The sequence below is a fragment of the Ovis canadensis genome, chromosome 1 (genome assembly GCF_042477335.2).
Source record: "Ovis canadensis isolate MfBH-ARS-UI-01 breed Bighorn chromosome 1, ARS-UI_OviCan_v2, whole genome shotgun sequence".
Classification (NCBI taxonomy): Eukaryota; Metazoa; Chordata; class Mammalia; order Artiodactyla; family Bovidae; genus Ovis; species Ovis canadensis.
The window spans coordinates 140048228-140069634 of record NC_091245.1 but is presented as its reverse complement, the minus strand read 5'-3'; positions in this window follow the sequence as shown (position 1 = coordinate 140069634).

The window sequence follows — 21407 nt, the reverse complement described above, 5'->3', positions numbered from 1 at the left end:
TCCTGAATTCAATTTAAAATATAATAATAATAATGAACAATTCCTAGTTATGTGTTACAATTATTTATACTTTAGGCAACGCACACACACAAACACATACATGTATGCAGTAAAAGTCAGCATCCTTCTTAAGTATTCCCCATAAGACAAGTCATGAGTGACCCCAAAAATGCCCTTGATGTCACGCATTTGATGAATCTCCACTTTGAAGTCAGTTCTGACAATGTCCCAGGAAAAGGTTTAGGGTGTTGACTCAAAGGTGATAGGACCACTTCAAAACAGAGATTTCAAAGATGAAATTTGTTTAAGAAACTTAAAGACAGAAAAGAAAAACAAAAAAAAAAGACCAGGAAAAAGAGAATGAAATACTATTATAAATAAGAGGTCTCAAAAGAAGACTTGCAGAGTAACTCAAACTCAAGACTATTAATATCTGCATAATGTAACTAAAACATTATTAACTCTTACTATCTCAAGAGAAAAAATAAGATTTTTAGAGATTCTACATGACTTGTAACATTCCAAAGTTAATGTAGAATATATTTAATTTAATAATTTAATTTATTAATTAAATAATTAATAATTATTTAATAATTTAATTCTTATTTAATAATAATTTAAAATTATTTTGTTTTCTATTAAGCCAGACAATTTAAAATGTAAAGTGATATTACTCTGCTCATTAATATGTGGGTTGGAAGATATATACATCATTTATATTAACATAAAATAGTTATATTATTATTATCTGTTAAACTAATATATAAATATTTTATACAATCATTTTTAGTTTTTATATGGTAAATATTGATAATCATAATCCTTATAAAAAGTTAGTGAGTGGTGCAGCCTGACTTTGAACACATTACTCTGGCTTTAGAGCTGGCATTTTTAATTACTCTTCTCCTCTCTTGGTATGTAGCTATGAAAGCCCATTATAACAATGATCTTATGAAACAGACAAGCAGAGAAGGACATGGAAAAAGTAATTGTTCATTCAACAAAGATTTATAGAATACTCACTCTGATTCAAACACTGCACTAGGTGTTTGGTGGAAAATTAAACAGACCTTCTCTTTACCCTCCTAGAGCTTACAGTTTAACATAGAAGCTGCTCATTAAACAAATGACAATAATTATGTAAGAAATGTTTTGCTAGAGGAAATATAGGAATTCATAAAAGCATCTGCCAGGAGTGATGAAGGGCTTCCCAAAGGCAGTGGTGATTAAACTGATATCTAACAAGTGAGTTGGCTTATCTACCTTGAGTCTGTCTAACCTAAATTCTAGGCTCTTTCAACTGGACAATATAAATAGAACATAACCAAGAGGGCTATAATATCAAATACAGTATGATTTTCAAAGTGCAAGAGTCTACATTAGTCTGAAAATAAATTTGAAAAACTTCAGTAAGTGACAATGTAATAAATTTTTGTCAAAGATCATTTTTTAGTTTTTATATGGTAAATATTGATAATTATAATCCATATGAAAAGTTATTCTATCTTTGAATTAAAAAAAATAAAAATATTCTTGACCCACTAGTTAAATAAATGATGCTATCAATTAATCAAAATCTCTATTGTAGAATATAAATAAATGGAAAATAATTTAGAAATAAAATTTCTAAAGGTAATTTTGATTAATGCCTGTATCATAAAGTTTATAATCTCATAAATCTGTATAGTAATGATGAATGGATATTTTCTGCTTTTCGTTGTAAAATTCCTGTTAGTTTTGAGTAACAATTCAAATGCATTACTCTAAAAATAAATGATCAAATCAGGCAGAAATATTATCTATTGCTATTGTTAAATATGTCAAGTCAAGATGCCGGGTTCATAAACACTTTTAACTTTATCCAATAAGTAAACAGTGTGAATTTAAATGAAGTTTTCATGGAAACAAAACACTTTAAAATCTGAAGTGATAACATGGACAGATAGCATTCTGACAAATAAGGTATGTTAATAGAAAAACACTAGTTGTTTAACAACAGCAGGAGCTTCTCCCTTGAATTCCAGACTCACATATCCAACTATCTACTTGACTTCTCATGTTGATCTTGACTGCTGCTGCTGCTGCTAAGCTGCTTCAGTCGTGTCCGACTCTGCGACCCCATAGATGGAAGCCCACCAAGGCTCCTCCGTCCCTGGGATTCTCTTGACTAGGCATCCTTAAATTGACATGAACAAAATAAAACTCCTTGCTTTTCCACAAACATGGATGACCTTCACATAAAACAACTTAAATTTTGCCACCATGAACTGAATAGCTCAGGGGAAAAAATTTAGATGGCAAACTAGATTTGGCCCACAAGCTGTAGTATGCTAACTTTTCTTTCTCCTAATGTTGTATAATCGCAAAAATTGCCCCTAAAATCAAGGACCTAAATTACTAGTCCACTCCATTTTCACTAAGCAAATTCCATAGAAAAAGTAACCAGTGTTTTGTACATGGTATTTCTGGGGTCTTTTTGAATCATGTTTTGTTTGTGTAGAGATGGTAAGAAGTTGGTTCTTTGCTTTATTTGGTGTGCTTGAGTTATTATATGTGGTTTTGTTTGTTTCATTAGAAACATTCATGGAAGCAATTATTGTTTGAGTTCTTTCATTCTTGAGAATATGTTTCATTTGACTAGTATATGAACTATAATGAAAATTATTGAGTGAAAGTCCTTTGCGATTTTAAAGTCTTCAGAAATGAGCATAAATCAGAGATGTTTTACTGCATTGATCTTTTCAAACTTGCTAAGCACTTGGATTCGAATTTTATCAAGAGGGCTTGATTTGGTCCATTGAACTTTCAAATCAAAAACTTTCTTTTAGTTGACTTTTTCCTCCAGGATTTTGTTTGCAATAGGTCTCTCCAAAAGAAGATTTGATTACCCTATTGTTACTTCTGTATTCTGCCACAGCCTTGCACTCCTCCAAAACTGGGCTACTTAGTCTATGGATCACTGTTTGGCTCTTGCTTTGTAGTAGATGAGTACAATTTGTTTCATTTACTTTTTGTACTCTCTTAGAAGTTCTGAGTGTGGTCTTTGATAAGAAATCATAGTAAAGAATTTTATCTACAGAACTTTATCTGTTCTTTAATTGAATTGTTTACAAAATCTGAAGTGAGCATTTACTTCATGGGTTATCCAACAATGAAGATGGTTTTATTTTCTTTCTCTATGCAAATGAACAATATCAGTTCTTCAGAATTGTTATGTGTATCTTTTAAAACATATAATTAATGTTTCTAAAAGATGCTGTTAAGTGCTGCACTCAATATGTCAATAAATTTGGAAAATGGAGCAGTGGCAACAGGACTGGAAAAGGTTAGTTTTCATTCCAATCCCAAAGAAAGCCAATGCATTCCCAAGAATGTTCAAACTACCACATAATTGCACTCATCTCACACGCTAGCAAAATAATACTCAAAATACTGCAAACTAGGTTTCAACTGTACTTGAACTGAGAAATTCCAGATGTTCAAGCTGTATTTAGAAAAGACAGAGGAACCAGAGATCAAATGCCATCTGGTGAATTATAGGAAAAGCAAGAGAACTCCAGAAAAAACATATACTTCTGCTTTATACTAAAGCCTTTGACCGAGTGGATCACAACAAACTGTGGAAAATTCTTCAAGAGATGAGAATACCAGGCCACCTTACCTGCCTCCTGAGAAACCTGTATGCAGGTCAAGAATCAACAGTTAGAACCAGACAGGAACAACTGACTGGTTCCAAATTGGGAAAGGAGTATGTCAAGGCTGCATATTGTCACCCTGCTTATTTAACTTATATGCAGAGTACATCATGCACAATGCGAGGTTGGATGAAGCAGAAGCTGAAATCAAGATTGCCAGGAGACATATCAATAACATCAGATATACAAATGACACCACCCTTATGGCAGAAAGCAAAGAAGAACTAAAGAGCCTTTTGGTGAAAGTGAAAGAGAAGAGAGAAAAACTGGCTTAAAACTCAACATTCAGAAAACTAAGATCATGGCATATAGTTCCATCACTTCACAGCAGATAGATAGGGAAATAATGGGAACAGTGACAGACTTTCATTTCTTGAGCTCCAAAAACACTGCACATGGTGATTGCAGCCATGAAATTAAAAGACCTTGCACCTTGGAAGAAAAGCTGTGACCAACATACAGAGCATATTAAAAAGCAGAGACATAATTTTATTAATAAAAGTCTGTATAGTCAGAGCAATGGTTTTTCCAGTAGACATGTATGGATGCAAGAGTTGGACCATACAGCAAGCTGAGTGCCGAAGAACTGATGCTTTTGAACTGTGGTGTTGGAGAAGACTCTTGAGAGTCCATTGGGCTGCCAGTTAATCATACCAGACAATCCAGAGGAAATTAGTCCTGAATATTCATTGGAAAAACTGATGCTGCAGCTGAAGATGCAACCCTCTGGCCACCTGATGCAAAAAACTGACTCATTGCAAAAGATCTAGATGCTGGGACAGCTTGAAGGCAGGAGCAGAAGGGGACCACAGAGGATTAGATGGTTGGATGGAATCACCAATGTGATGGACATGAACTTGAGCAAGCTCCGAAAGTTGGTGATGGACAGGGAAGACTGGCGTGCTGCAGTCCATGTGGTCACAGAGAGTTGGGCATGACTGAACTGAAAAGAATTTTTATAGTAGTTAAAATAATACTATTTTAAGAGATGATGTATTTCTTTGCACACATCTGTTCACTCCTGTTCGACTCTTTGTGACCCCATAGATTCTAGCCTGCCAGGCTCCTGAAAAATCTCCTTAGGATTTTCCAGGTAAAAATACCAGAGCAGGTTGCCATTTCCTTCTCCTGGGGAACTTCCTGACCCAGAGACTGAACCCACATCTCTTGCATCTCCTGCATTGGCAGGCAGGTTCTTTACCAGCTGAGGCACCAGGGAAGCCCCTTTAAGAGATGATAAGACTAACAAATACAGTGATCTTTCAATGGGTCCTATATAATGGTAACATAAAAAAACAAAAAGCTGATTGGGCAAAAACATATTGTATTAATGACATGGCATTGTTGAATTTATAAATCAGGAAGAATTATCACTGTTTCATGAAGTTCTCCTTACTGAAATGATGTGGATTGAATTTGTGGTCTTTGTTTGAAGTCTTAGGGAATTATAGGAAGTCAGTTTAACAGATAATGCCAGGGGTAGGGCTTTGAAAGTGACTGGGATCAGGTATGGGTATTACAATGGGAGTAGCAAACAACTTGACTCATCATAAGTATGTTATAGATCACTATACATCACTTAAAGCTTTGGTCAAATTGAGACAACAAATGACAAATATTTAGGCTTGTGCATAGTGTGAAGTATATATATTAGTTTTCTTTTGATTATTTGCATATTTTCTTTCATTTGTATGTTAATATTATATAGCTGGCTATATTGACAAACACTGCTACTGCTAAATCACTTCAATCGTGTCAGACTCTGTGCGACCCTATAGACGGCAGCCCACCAGTCTCCCCCATCCCTGGGATTCTCCAGGCAAGAACACTGGAGTGGGTTGCCATTTTCTTCTCCAATTGACAAACATTAAAAAGGTATTAAAGTTTTTACTTTCACTTAAGGGCAAGCTCTATAGTGCAAAACATAACATTTTTTAAAAGTTGATTCCATGAAGATTTGATGCCATTGTTTTGGAAGAAGCTTTCATTGAATTAGACTCATGCAGTTTTCTTTTGCTAGGTTCTGTACTATAAGTTGCCTCCACATTTACAATCTAATGTAGAGATCTGATAGTGCAACTTCGTTACTCAAAAAACTTGCCATAGTTTCTTAGACCAAATAATTTGAAGCTTAAACCTTTATAGAATTTAATTATCTTCCCAATTTGGTCCTTGCTTAGTGTCCCTTAGATTATAGCACAGCAGTCCTGCCACATCTCTTCATAATAAGAAATTATTTCTTCTCTTAGCATGTAAAAGTTGGATTTTAATGGATGATTTGATAGACTTTAATATTTCCATATAAAAATTTTAACATAAATGCTCAAAAGTAGAGCTTATGAATAAATTCCCCTGATTGTTTAAGAAAATGTAATGTGTGTATCATATTTTGTAAGCTGTGGAAATGCCAATTAACTTTAGAACAATTTTATAATTTTTGCTTCATAGATATTATCCTCTGTAATTATAATGAAAATTAATGCACTTAACCAATAGCTTTTAAGACAACAGGATAGTTCCATTTTCATAATTTAAGGCTGGATTATATTTTTTTAAAAATGGGTTTAATTTTTGGTTTAATGTATGTAATATTTCCTCAAAATATTAAAATGTAAACCTGAATAATAATTCAGCACTTTGTTTCCTAAAATAGAGGCACTTTTATTACTTCTTAAGGTTTTTAGTTGGTCAATTTTGTCAACCAGTGAAAGGAAATTCATAGTGTCCTGTAACTTAAAATGAAAAATCTGAGCTTGATGTTTATGTAACAATCTCTCATTACCATATTTCCTATCCTATAAAATGTTGAAATTACTAAAGATCTGCATACTATGTACTTTCTGAAAATTTTGGAAATTTTTCACGTGTCCTAAAATTATGTTTATTTACATAGAAGATACTATAATTTGGACAAGATTATGAAAACAAATATCCAGTTTTTTTTGTTCAACTAACAAATAAAACAAACATGAACAATAAGCAGAACTTGCTTGAAGAAAAATAAGTAAATCGATTTCCAGAATTTAAATAAAACTCTCTGCCACTGTATAGAAATGGACCAAAGACAGCAGTAGGGTAGAGATCAAGCAATGGTGCAAGCATCCAGTGCTAGCCCCTGGAATTTGTTCACACAGATAGATTTCACACTAAGAAATGTATTTTGGAGTCAGTGGGGTGCCCTAAAAGTAGACTATATGCTTAAAAAATGAGAGAACCCCAGATGGAGCTTCCAGGGATGATAATTATGCAAATAGAGATATGACTCTCTGTTCTAATAACTCTCACTATCACAATAAGCTTACAAAATGCACTTGTCATTGATAAATGAGATATATAACATATAATCCTTACAGGTGTGTAGATATTAATTATTTACCTATACATACTTTCCCTACTAAATATACATGTCAAATAATTTTAACTTAAGTATGCTTATTTTAATCGAAGAAGGCAATGGCAACCCCCTCCAGTACTCTTGCCTGGAAAATCCCATGGACGGAGGAGCCTGGTAGGCTGCAGTCCATGGTGTCGGGAAGAATCCGACACGACTGAACGACTTCACTTTCACTTTTCACTTTCATGCATTGGAGAAGGAAATGGCAACCCACTCCAGTGTTCTTGCCTGGAGAATCCCAGGGACTGCGGAGCATGGTGGGCTGCCGTCTATGTGGTTGCACAGAGTCAGACACGACTGAAGCGACTTAGCAGCAGCATACTTATTTTAATGATAACTGTACATATTTTTTATCAGTTAAATTATCTTGTATGAAAAATATTAAAATGTCTAATATTTAATGTGTATGTTACTTTACAAGCTGATAGTTCATATAAATATTATATATATAAATTATACATATGAAAATAAGAAATATTTAATATCTAGCATTACAAATATCTTTTTTCTTCTTCCAAAATCAAAATGTAAAAACGTGCTCTTTCGGTTAATGAAACTAACCAGAAATGTATTGTAAAAATCAGTGAAAAAATAGTCTAGAGCTAAGCTTTACGATTAATCTATTTTATAGAACTTATTTACCCTAGAAGTAACTGGAATTTTGTATTACAGAAAAACTCAGAGTCAAGTGTGTAAGCGCAACTAGAGCACTTTATGAATAAATAAAGCAGCACTGTCTGTAAACATGCATTTCATTCTCTAAGGAAGAAATTTCTCAAATGTTAAGACCTCATTGTTTGGTGCATGCATGCATACTAAGTCTCTTGGTATGCCTTTAAAAATGTGTCAGAAATTAAAGAGGAGCTGAACAATTATTTTACTTTCTTGTTTTTTTTTTTAATTATAAATGTATTTTCCTTTAAATGATAATTTCACCGTTCAATATATGCTGAAAATAGTTTCACAAAGATGGAGAATGGCAGAGTAAAGGAAAAGAGTGCCCTCTCTATAGCATTCCATCAAAGGTAAAAAGAGGATGCTTTAGTTTAAGAAAAAAATAAAGAAAAACCCTTTTGTAGTAGAAACCAACACAATCCTCCTTTTATTATTAGGTGTTGAATTGATGAGAATTTCTGAGTGTCAGTAAACACAGTCATCTATAGCCCTCTCGGTGTTTACAGGTACTATACAGTCTCTAGGGACTCCATAACTGTGCCTAAGGCTATTACTTCTTCCATTATGATTTTTCCTTTTTTATTATGTTTGGGCTATGACTGAGTTTTCATCAAAGGTCAAAATACAAGTTTATTGCCTGGAGATCTGCTTTTTGAGTTGAAAGATAGGGTCAGCTAAAATAAAGGATCTTCCACCAACATATCATCTTCTACCCTCAAGTTCACCAACAGTTTTGTAATGAAACTAAAGCCAAATAGGTTTTCTAGGTGGGAAGAGTTAAATAAAAGTTTAAGTCAATTATTCTTATATTTACAATGATATAATAATTGATTAAACTGCTTTTAAACCACTATCATGTTTACAAATCATTATGTGAAGCATCTTAAGCTCTGTTGCATATAATTTATGTTATTTCCCTTTCACAGATTGTAAATTTATTGTAACACACTGCCCTAATTATTCAGTTGGGATCAAATCAGATAGTTTTAAAGGCAGGGCAGCTGCAGTTTGATTAAGAGAACAATGATACCATCTTCTCTCTCCAAGTTGAGGAAGCAGTACTAAATTAAGCCCACAAGAAACAAAGGAATTAAAGGAACTAAAATTACAAACAACATGTTTGTCGATTTCCATACACATTCTTCTTATTATTATTATGATAAGAAGATTTAAGATAATATCTGCATTCTTAATGTCTTAATTGCATGATACATTATTGTTAACAATAAGAATAATATGAGGAGAAGTGGGTGCACGGGCGCAGGAGGCCTAGAGGAGCTACCCCACGTTGAAGATCAGGAAAGGCGGCTGTAAGGAGATACCCCTCATCCAAGGTAAGGAGCAGTGGCTGTGCTTTGCTGGAGCAGCTGTGAAGAGATACCCCATGCCCAAGGTAAGAGAAACCCAAGTAAGATGGTAGGTGTTGCAAGAGGGCATCAGACGGCAGACACACTGAAACCATACTCACAGAAAACTAGTCAATCTAATCACACTAGGACCACAGCCTTCTCTAACTCAATGAAACCAAGCCATGCCCACAGGGCAACCCAAGACTGGCGGGTCATGGTGGAGAGGTGTGACAGAATGTGGTCCACTGGAGAAGGGAATGGCAAACCACTTTAGTATTCTTGCCTTGAGAACCCCATGAACAGTATGAAAAGGCAAAAAGATAGGACACTGCAAGACCATCTCCCCAGGTCAGTAGGTGCCCAATATACTACTGGAGGTCAGTGGAGAAATAACTCCAGAAAGAATGAAGGGATGGAGTCAAAGCAAAAACAATATCCAACTTTAGATGTGACTGAAGATAGATGCAAGGTTCCATGCTGTAAAGAGCAATATTGCATAGGAACCTGGAATGTCAGGTCCATGAATCAAGGCAAATTGGAAGTGGTCAACAAGAGATGGCAAGAGTGAACATCGATATTCTAGGAATCAGCGGACTAAAATGGACTGGAATGGGTGAATTTAACTCAGATGACCATTATATCTACTACTGTGGGCAGGAATCCCTCAGAAGAAATGGAATAGCCAGCATGGTCAACAAAAGAGTCCGAAATGCAGTACTTGGATGCAATCTCAAAAACGACAGGATGATCTCTGTTCATCTCCAAGGCAAACCATTCAATATCACAGTTATCCAAGTCTATGTCCCAACCAGTAACGGTGAAGAAGCTGAAGTTGAATGGTTTTATGAAGACCTACAAGATCTTTTAGTACTAACACGCAAAAAAGATGTCCTTTTCAATTTAGGGGACTGGAATGCAAAAGTATGAAGTCAAGAAACATCTGGAGTAACAGGCAAATTTGGCCTTGGAATCCGGAATGAAGCAGGGCAAAGACTAATAGAGTTTGGCCAAGAAAATGCACTGGTCATAGCAAATACCCTCTTCCAACAACACAAGAGAAGACTCTACACATGGACATCACCAGATGGTCAACACTGAAATCAGATTGATTATATTCTTTGCAGCTAAAGATGGAGAAGCTGTATACAGTCAACAAAAATAAGACCAGGAGCTGACTGTGGCTCAGATCATGAACTCCATATTACCAAATTCAGACTCAAATTTAAGAAAGTAGGGAAAACTGCTAGACCATTCAGGTATGACATAAATCAAATCCCTTATGATTGTACACTGGAAGTGAAAAGTAGACTTAAGGGCCTAGATTTGATAGATAGAGTGCCTGATGAACCATGGAATGAGGTTCGTGACATTGTACAGGAGACCGGGGTCAAGACAATCCCCATGGAAAAAAAAATGCAAAAAAGCAAAATGGCTGTCTGGGGAGACCTTACAAATAGCTGTGTAACGAAGAGAGGTGAAAAGCAAAGGAGAAAAGGAAAGATATAAGCATCTGAATGCAGACTTCCAAAGAATAGCAAGAAGAGATAAGAAAGCCTTCTTCAGTGATCAATGCAAAGAAATAGAGGAAAACAACAGAATGGGAAAGACTAGAGATCTCTTCAAGAAAATTAGACATACCAAGGAAACATTTCATGCAAAGATGGGCTCGATAAAGGACAGATGGTCTGGACCTAACAGAAGCAGAAGATATTAAGAAGAGGTGGCAAGAATACACAGAAGAACTGTACTAAAAAGATCTTCCCGACCTAGATAATCATGATGGTGTGATCACTCATCTAGAGCCAGACATCCTGGAATGTGAAGTCAAGTGGGCCTTAGAAAGCATCACTACGAACAAAGCTAGTGGAGGTGATGGAATTCCAATTGAGCTGTTTCACATCCTGAAAGATGATGCTGTGACATGCTTCACTTAATATCCCAGCAAATTTGGAAAACTCAGCAGTGGCCACAGGACTGGAAAAGGTCAGTTTTCTTTGCAATTCAAAAGAAAGGCAATGCCAAAGAATGCTCAAACTACCGCACAATTGCACTCATCTCACATGCTAGTAAAGCAATGCTCAAAATTCTCCAGTCCAGGCTTCAGCAATACATGAACCGTGAACTTCCTGATGTTCAAGCTGGTTTTAGAAAAGGCAGAGGAACCAGAGATCAAATTGCCAACATCTACTGGATCATGGAAAAATCAAGAGAGTTCCAAAAAACATCTATTTCTGCTTTATTGACTATGCCAAAGCCTTTGACTGTGTGGATCACAATTAACTGTGGAAAGTTCTTCAAGAGATGGGAACACCAGACCACCTGACCTGCCTCTTGAGAAATCTGTATGCAGGTTAGGAAGCAGCAGTTAGAACTGGACATGGAACAACAGACTGGTTCCAAATAGGAAAAGGAGTACGTCAAGGCTGTATATAGTCACTTTGCTTATTAAACTTATATGCAGAGTACATCATGAGAAACGCTGGACTGGAAGAAACATAAGCTGGAATCAAGATTGCTGGAAGAAATATCAATAACCTCGGATATGCAGATGACACTACCCTTATGGCAGAAAGTGAAGAGGAACTGAAAAGCCTCTTGATGAAAGTGAAAGTGGAGAGTGAAAAAGTTGGCTTAAAGCTCAACATTCAGTGAAAGAAGATCCTGGCATCCAGTCCCATTACTTCATGAGTAATAGATGGAGAAACAGTGGAAACAGTGTCAGACTTTATTTTTTTGGGCTCCAAAATCACTGCAGATGGTGATTGCAGCTATGATATTAAAAGATGCTACTCTTTGGAAGAAAAGTGATGACCAACTTAGATAGTGTATTCAAAAGCAGAGACATTACTTTGCCAACTAAGTTCCATCTAGTCAAGGCTATGGTTTTTCCTGCGGTCATGTATGGATGTGAGAGTTGGACTGTGAAGAAGGCTGAGCGCCGAAGAATTGATGCTTTTGAACTGTGGTGTTGGACAAGACTCTTGAGAGTCCTTTGGACTGCAAGGAGATCCAACCAGTCCATTCTGAAGGAGATCAACCCTGGGATTTCTTTGGAAGGAATGATGCTAAAGCTGAAACCCCAGTACTTTGGCCACCTCATGTGAAGTGTTGACTCATTGGAAACGACTTTGATGCTGGGAGGGATTGGGAGCAGGAGGAGAAGGGGACGAGAGAGGATGAGATAGCTGGATGGCATCACTGACTCGACGGATGTGAGTTTGAGTGAACTCCGTGAGTTGATGCTGGACAGGGAGGCCTGGCGTGCTGCGATTCATGGGGTCACAAAGAGTCAGGCACGACTGAGCGACTGAACTGAACTGAACTGATAGCCGATTTTTAGATCTTCTTATTGCATAATTAAAACATTATAAATTGAAAAGCAACTTGATTTCCCCTTTTTTCCATCCCTTTAGCTCTGGAAACTACCACTCTACTCTGATTCTATCAATTTGACTATTTTAGATCCCCACATAAGTAGAATCATGAAGTATTTACCCTTCTGTGACTGGCTTATTTTACTTACTTAGCATAAGTTCCTCAACGGAGAAGGCAATGGCACCCCACTCCAGTACTCTTGCCTGGAAAATCCCATGGACAGAGGAGCCTGGTGGCCTGCAGTCCATGAGGTCGCTAAGAGTCAGACATGACTGAACGACTTCACTTTCACTTTTCACTTACATGCACTGGAGAAGGAAATGGCAACCCACTCCAGTGTTCTTGCCTGGAGAATCCCAGGGATGAGGGAGCCTGGTGGGCTGCCGTCTATGGGGTCACACATAGTCAGACACGACTGAAGCGACTTAGCAGCTCATAACGTCCTCTAGGCCCAACCATGTTGTTGCATATGACAAGACTTCCTTTTTAAAGTTTTATAATTTTCATTGCATGTATATATAGGGCTTCCCAGTGACTCAGATGGTAAAGAGTCTGCCTGCAACATGGAAGACCTGGGTTAGATCCCGGGGCTTGGAAGATCCCCTGGAGATGGAACTGGCAACCCACTCCAGTATCCTTGTCTGGAGAATTCCATGAACAGAGGAGCTTGGTGAGCTAAAGTCCATGGAGTCACAAACAGGTGGATACAACTGAGTGACTAAAACACACAATATTCTATTGCATGTATATGTATATACCACACTTTGTCGATTTATTTGTTGATGGACATTTAGGTTTTTCCACATCTTAGCTCACATAAATAGTACTTCAGAAAGTTGGACCAGAAACATTTTTTGATTGAGTCAGTTCACCCAAGGTTATCAACCAAGGTTTAGAAATAAGGTAATTTCCTCATGGAAAAGTTATCATGAGAAATAAATGTGACAGACAAGAGCAGGAAGCCAGTGAGATAGCTGGACACTATCAGTTTGGGTAATGTAGAGAGGTTGTGCCCTGATGATCACCAAAACATCCCAGGGAGATAAATGTACTCCCAAAACTTTTGGGCACTATCCTGGAAGGAAGTATGAATAGTAAAAACAGTGGCAACAACAGCAACAACAACCATAAGCAGTCCAGATTGCCCAAATTCCTATAGATTTAGAGAAAGTTGAAATAAAAAGACCTAAACTAAAATTTTGCTCTGTTTATTAGTAGCAATGTCATATGGCAAATAAATTTATGACAGTTGTAATTATCACTATGAGAGCTAGTGATAGGACTTCCCTGGTGGCTCAAACGGTAAAGCGTCTGTCTACAATGCGGGAGACCCGGGTTCGAGCCCTGGGTTGGGAAAATTCCCTGGAGAAGGAAATGGCAGCCCACTCCAGTACTATTGCCTGGAAAATCCCATGGACAGAGGAGCCAGGTAGGCTACAGTCTATGCGGTCGCAAAGAGTCGGACACGACTGAGCGACTTCACTTTCATCACTTCATGAGGGCTAGTAGTCTATTGTTTGCTAAGTCATATTCTGCTGCTGCTAACTCGCTTCAGTCGTGTCCGACTCTGTGCGACCCATAGACGGCAGCCCACCAGGCTTCCCTGTCCCTGGGATTTTCCAGGCAAGAGTACTGGAGTGGGGTGCCATCGCCTTCTCCAAGTCATATTTTAGAGGATAGTAAATAAGAGGAAAACTTTGAACAGACAAGGTTGGAAAGACATGGTGATAGAATCTTTCTCAAATACCTCAAATCCATATACATCCTACTGCTTTCTCCACATTTCCATTTGGATACATGATAGGCATGTCAACTATAACATCTGCAAACTGGAACTCCAGAAATCCTCACCAAAACCTGTTCCGTGGCAGATTTTCTCAACTCAGTTATTGGTAATGCCACAGTTTCAGGTGCTCAGGCCAAAAGCCTTGAGGTCCACCCGGAATTTAAATGTATATCCTTAAAATGGTTTAAGGTGATGGCAGAAAAATTTTACATGAAAGAGAAAAATCACAAGATGTCTTAAGAACTAAGATGAGAACTGGCACTCTGTCAGACCTGTCTCACTTTAATAGCCCAATCAAGTCACAAGCTGAGTACAAATTGGAACTGCCTAGAGAGACTCATGACATATGAGTAGACACAAGGAGGTAAATAAATGAAGACACTAATACAGTCCACTAAAAGAATAATTTAACTTTTCCCTGTATCCTTGTATTTATTCATGTTATAGGATATACTAAATGTCCACTCTATGCCAGATTGATACTCTTTATCCATTCTTTTATAAAGATATATTTAGGTGGAAGAGTTGAGGAATCAAAGAATAAATAATTATGATATAAAAATGTACAGATTATGATGAGTATTATACAAATATGAAGGATACTGTGATTTTGTTTAGCTAGGTAGGTGACATTTAAGTTGAGATATATAAAGGGAGAATGTGTGAGTAAAATCAAAGATAATCTGAGGCAGAATAGTGTAAATATGTGCACACTTGTACACTTGTATTTAAGTGTGGCTGAAAGTTTATTAGTTAAAGCATAGGCTATGGCATCAGAAGTACTGAATTCAAATTCTAACCCCATTTTACCAAACGTATGACATGGGGAATTTATTTCAGCTCTCTGTTCATGCAGTTACAGATACATAAGAAAATAAAATAATGCTGAGAGTAACAAAATACTTAGCCAGTAAAGGACAATTTCAAATTGAGTTTTTAAAATGATAATAAGATTAAACATGCAGACTTGTACTTTATACATGATAATAATGCTAACATCTCAAATACTTATTTACATAAAATTTACTTTATATATTATAAATAACAATAACCACCATGTTTGAATATTTATATTTTTTCCATGATTTACTCATTTAATACACAGGTCATCTGTATGACAAAATGGGATGACTATATTTATTCTATAGTTGAGAAAAAAAGATGCAAAGATGCTAACTGTTTGCTTACAGAAATAAGTCTAATCCAGTTAAAACTGAAATTTATGCCCATTCATAGTCTAAAACTTTATGTTTAGCTACTTTATTTGATGTCATTTTGCAACACTTAGAACATTTAAAACCCATTTACATTGGTGTAATTTGTAACAGATGAATTTAAAAAGAAAATACACACAGAATCATTGCTGTTAGTTTTGTTTGTCTGCATTTAAAATGTGCCCTTAGACACCTCTACTTCCATTTCCATACTTGGAAGTTATAACAGTTTAGTGTATACCTTTAAATTTTTTTTTAATTTAAAATTTTAAGATCTTTTAAGCAATTTTAGGTTTACTGGAAAATTGAGAGGAACGTACAGAGATTTACCATCTACCGCCTGTCTCTACACATGCATAGCTTCCTTGTTATCAATATCACTCATTAGAATGGTTGGAGAAGGCAATGGGACCCCACTCCAGTACTCTTGCCTGGAAAATCCCATGGATGGAGGAGCCTGGTAGGCTGCAGTCCATGGCGTCGCTAAGAGTCGGACACAACTGAGTGACTTCACTTTCACTTTTCACTTTCATGCATCGGAGAAGAAAAAGTGAAAGTGGAAGTGAAGTTGCTCAGTCGTGTCCAACTCTTTGTGACCTCATGGACTCTAGTCTACCAGACTCCTCAGTCCATGGAATTTTCCAGGCAAGTGTTCTGGAGTGGGTTGCCATTTCCTTCTCCAGGGGATCTTCCCAACCCAGGGATTGAACCCAGGTCTCTCACATTGCAGGCAGATGCTTTACCATCTGAGCCACAAAGTGGCAACACATTCCAGTGTTCTTGCCTGGGGAATCCCAGGGACGGGGGAGCCTTGGTGGGCTGCCGTCTATGGGGTCGCACACTGATGCAACTTAGCAGCAGCAGCAGCAGCATCAGAATGGTACAGTTTTTAACAAGGATTAATCTTATATTGATTATTATAATCACTCAAAGTTCATATTTTACTGAAATCAGGATTTGCTCTTGGTGTTGTACATTCTAAGGGTTTGAACAAATGTTTAATGACATACCCTCATCAATATAATACCATACAGCATATTTTCACTCATCTTAAAGATCCACTGAGCTCTGCTTATTCACCCACCACCCAGCCCCTGGCAACCACTGATCTTTTTATTGTCTCCTCCACAGTTTTGCCTTTTCAGTATGATGATCTCCATTGAAAGCTAGCAGAGTGATAAACACTTTTTCTACAAAAAATTATTCTTAATTCTCAATATTCTATCAAGTTAAATATATTAGGACTGGTACTATTATCCAATTTTGGAATTATCAACTCACAATTATTCTTTTCAATCTGTAATGCCATTTTCTGCCTGACAATTTCCTACTAATTTCAATTTGCCATTTATTATTTTGAACTCTTACTAATATTGCCATATTTGTAAGCCTTTCTTCAGTTTTCCTCCTGACTGCTGTTTCTTCCACAAATGTTACCCTTGTCACAGGTGTGATCATTTTATTTCTATGTTTAATGTTTCTCAATGGCATTAAATGGCCAATTTGAATATTTACTGATCAGCAAATACATAAAAATAAAACAAAAACAACTTTATACATGATACTTTACACTCAAATTTTCTTTCCAGAAAATTCATACCACATGTTCTCTAGTTTGGGCTTCCCTGGTAGCTCAGTCAGTAAAGAATCCTCCTGCAATTCAGGAGACCCAGGTTCGATCCCTGGGTCAGGAAGATCCCCTGGAGAAGGAAATGGCAACCCACTCCAGTATTATTGTCTGAAGAATCCCATGGACAGAGGAGCCTGACAGGCTACAGTCTATGGATTAGTAAAAATCGGACATGACTTAGCAACTAAACCACTACATTTTCTGTTTTAACACTAAAATCAATTGCTATTAATTGTCCTAGTAAAATATTACATGCATCAAATTCTTTTATTCTTCCAACCATATACAGTTCAGTTCAGTTCAGTCGCTCAGTCGTGTCCGACTCTTTGCGACTCCATGAATCGCAGTACGCCAGACCTCCCTGTCCATCACCATCTCCTGGAGTTCACTCAGACTCATGTCCATCGCGTCAGCGATGCCATCCAGCCATCTCATCCTGGGTCGTCCCCTTCTCCTCCTGCCCCCAATCTCTCCCAGCATCAGAGTCTTTTCCAATGAGTCAACTCTTTGCATGAGGTCACCTTGTTAGAAATTAGCCCCTAAAAAATGAGTATATAATTATGATTTTATCTGCTAGATGTCAAGGTTCTTCTATTAATAAAATATTTTTTGTAAAATTAAGCTTTTTCCTAAGAATATTATTGAAAATCTTCAACAGTCTTCAAAATGCCTGGCTTACATCAAGTCAAATTTTGTAGATATTTTCATTTGTGTGAATATTTTCTCAATTTTACTGTGCCTTGAGTTCTATTATTCAATTAAATAATGTAGTTATCCAAGGGGATGATTAACAACATTTATTTAAGAGTAAATTTCATGGCTTTAACTGAATTATATCTTCTTGAAACTCTTTGAATGGCTATGTTAATATTTACATGTTTATATTAATAAATTTTAGTTTTTTCTGTGTATACATAAAGTATGTGTGTGTGTGTGATAATAGGTCATTATGTTTTATGTATGAGACATAAGTCTAATGGTACATGTTTTGGTATAAGTCCTTTGCTGGCCAATTTTACTTTATTATTTTTTTAAATTTATTATTTATTTTTTTAATTTTAATTTTTACTTTATTTTACTTTACAATACTGTATTGGTTTTGCCATATATTGACATGAATCCGCCACGGGTGTACATGAGTTCCCAATCCTGAACCCCCCTCCCACCTCCCACCCTATATCATCTCTCTGGATCATCCCTGTGCACCAGCCCCAAGCAATGTAACAGTATGAATATTCATAATATGTAGCAATCTTATGAACGTGCTTGAGTAGGCAGCAATAATTGCTGCAATATGTTGAGAATTAAATTAACTGAAGAAAACAAAAGTGCCAGAACTAATTAAAAACATGGAGCAAGAGTGAATGGAGATTTTTTTCCAGTGGCTTATAAAATGTTTTGTAGTCAATTCATTTTTGAAAGGAAGACATATTATAATTAGATTTTTTTGTTCAGGAGGTATTAAATATTTGTTATATTTTTACTAATTATTTTGTCATCAACAGACATCCAAAAATAATTAATTGAAACAAAGATCTCTCTGATATGTCTGGAAAAATTCTGTTTTTAGGGAAGAATAATTAATTTATCAAGTCAATGAACATTTTTATTGTATACTTGCCATGTATAAATAAATAAACTAAATGATGTATGGGATTAATCACTGGCTAAAATATAGTACTTGACCTGAGGAAAATATAATTTATTATAGGAAAGATCTGATGCATATAAAAATAAATTTTAAATTAATCTGTTAGAAGTAGCAAGTAAGTTTTATAAAAGTGATGAGGGTGGGTGTTGAATCTTAGAGAATATAAAGGGAAGGTTTAGAAGGAAGGATACTCTATGGCGAGAACATGTAAGCTTGGCATTGTGGTACAAATGTGACATGTTCACAGATATCACATTCTTATTCTTTCTCAATACCCAGCAAGGGGAGACTACACTCCACATCCTTGACAGCTGAGTATGACCATATTATTGAATTTTAGCCTGAAGAACATATCAAGACCCTTGCATAAAACTATCCTCTTACTTTCTTCCATGTTCTTGCTGGAAGGAAAAGATGTAAACCCATAGAGAATGTGGAATCCTGTAATGAAAAGATGCTGATTGGATGTTATCTCTGCTTGGTAAACACCATTTAGTGAATATCCATGACCGACAGTTACATCAGTGAGACATAATCTCTGTGTATGTTACATCTTTTATATTTGAGAGTTAATCTACTATAGCACCAGATGTTGTTCAACTAGTAAAGGAAGCATGTTCAATTTTACTCAAATTTCCACACATCTTAAGTAAGATGGAAAAGTGTAGTAAAAAGTAAAATTAGGGAAATGGGAAAGCAGGTTGAAAGCTGACTGTGAAGAAAACCATGATCAGTAAAACAGATTTTTAAAATTTATTTTTCCAGAGAATAAGATAAATGAGATGGGATAAGATTAGATGAGAAACGTAACTGATATAAGTAAAATTACTCTTGTGACAAAATATATGACAGAGGATGAGTAAAGAGATCAGCAAACATATCACTTTTAGAAGAACTAACTTACTTTAATTCGAGAAAATGAAGAGTAGGCATAAAATAATTTTGAGAGTAAATTAACAGGGTTTTAAAAGGAACTTCATAAGTGAGACAAAAAGCAAATCAGTCTGGCAATGACTCAAGACAGCTTAAGAGAAAAGTAGAGAAGCTTGATGCAATAAATCCCACTCAGGGTTGAAATCTGGTTTCACTAAAGTATGGCCTAATGAAAACACTGACCTTTGATTCTTCCAGGCTAATGGTAGACTCTAAAAAATGTGTTAGGGTCATTTTTTTCCACTTAATTTGTGTATGATGAGTAGGTAACGTGTGCTCAATATAAAATGTAGGGTGACTAAGAGAATGACCCTGGCTGGAATATCATGCATGGGGCATCTTTATTTTGCAAATAGGCTTTTATTGAGGAAAACAATTGCATCTGGATAACACTGAAAGTTTAAATTCCAATTATCTAAAGTCTGCTTTGAATCAAAATCTGTGACTGTTCATAGAATTTAGTATTAAAAATAGATCATGTGTCCTTTGACAATTCTCTATCAGTCTCCTCTTCATGTGGTGGGAAATCTGCATAGAGAAAAGAGTAAATGAAGAATTAGGACAGTAAAGTTGTTTGTAAGAAATAATGGAAAATCTATTATTAGTTCTGTTTTATGGTTTAATTGGCAGTCAAGTGGTACAAGCGAGTTTTGTCTTTTAATTGGAATATTTAATTAATTGACATATATTGCTCTCTTTCTTATATTCAGATTGATGTCTACAGACTTATGTTTTATTTTTTGTTTGTCTCAAGTTTTTGCATTATTTTTCTCCTGTATTGTCTCTTTTGGGATTAATCAATATTTTTAGGATGCTATTTTCCCCTCTACTATTATTAATGTACACTCTTTACTGCTTGAGTGTTACCCTAGTAATATGAACTCTTGACATATTAGACAGTCACTTAAATGATAAATTTTACCACTTTTCAGATGACATTATTACCTTAAAACGCTTTACCACCTCAACATTTATGAATTGATTCTATTCCTCTATATATTTAAAATGAATACTGTATTACTTTTTCAATTGTAAGCAAATATTAGTTTAATTTAATTATATAGTTACATCCCATTTACTCTCCATTTATTTCTACATTTCTGTGTTTCCTTCTGAGACCATATTTCTTCTGCCCAAAGCACTACTTTAATATATTTTTAAAAACAGGTCTGCTAGAGCATGGTTCAGTATTGTTCTCTTGTATACCGCAAGATTAATGAAGGGGCAGGGTCCTTTCCTCTTTTGGGCAGAGACCAACATTTACCAGATTGCAGGTGAATGTTAAAAATTAAACAGGAAATATAATTGCTAGTAGCCTACTTTTCCCTCAATATTCTTTACTCTCCTCAAACAACAAAGAGCTCCTCTCTTATCCCACTCTTGGTTGATAAACTTCTATTTTAATTTACTGATGAAAAGTTAAGTACAAGAAGGAGAAATGGTAGAAATAATTTAATCACAAGTAACCATCTACTGCCCTGGTGGTGGTGGTTTTGTCACTAAATCATGTCACACTCTTGCGTCCCCATGGACTGTAGCCTGCCAGGCTCCTCTGTCCATAGGATATTCCAGGCAAAAATACTGAAGTGGGTTGCCATTTCCTTCTCCAGGAGATCTTCCCGACCTAAGAACTGAACCTGAGCCTCCTGTATTACAGGCAGATTCTTTACCAATTGACCTATGAAGGAAGCATTACATATCCGTA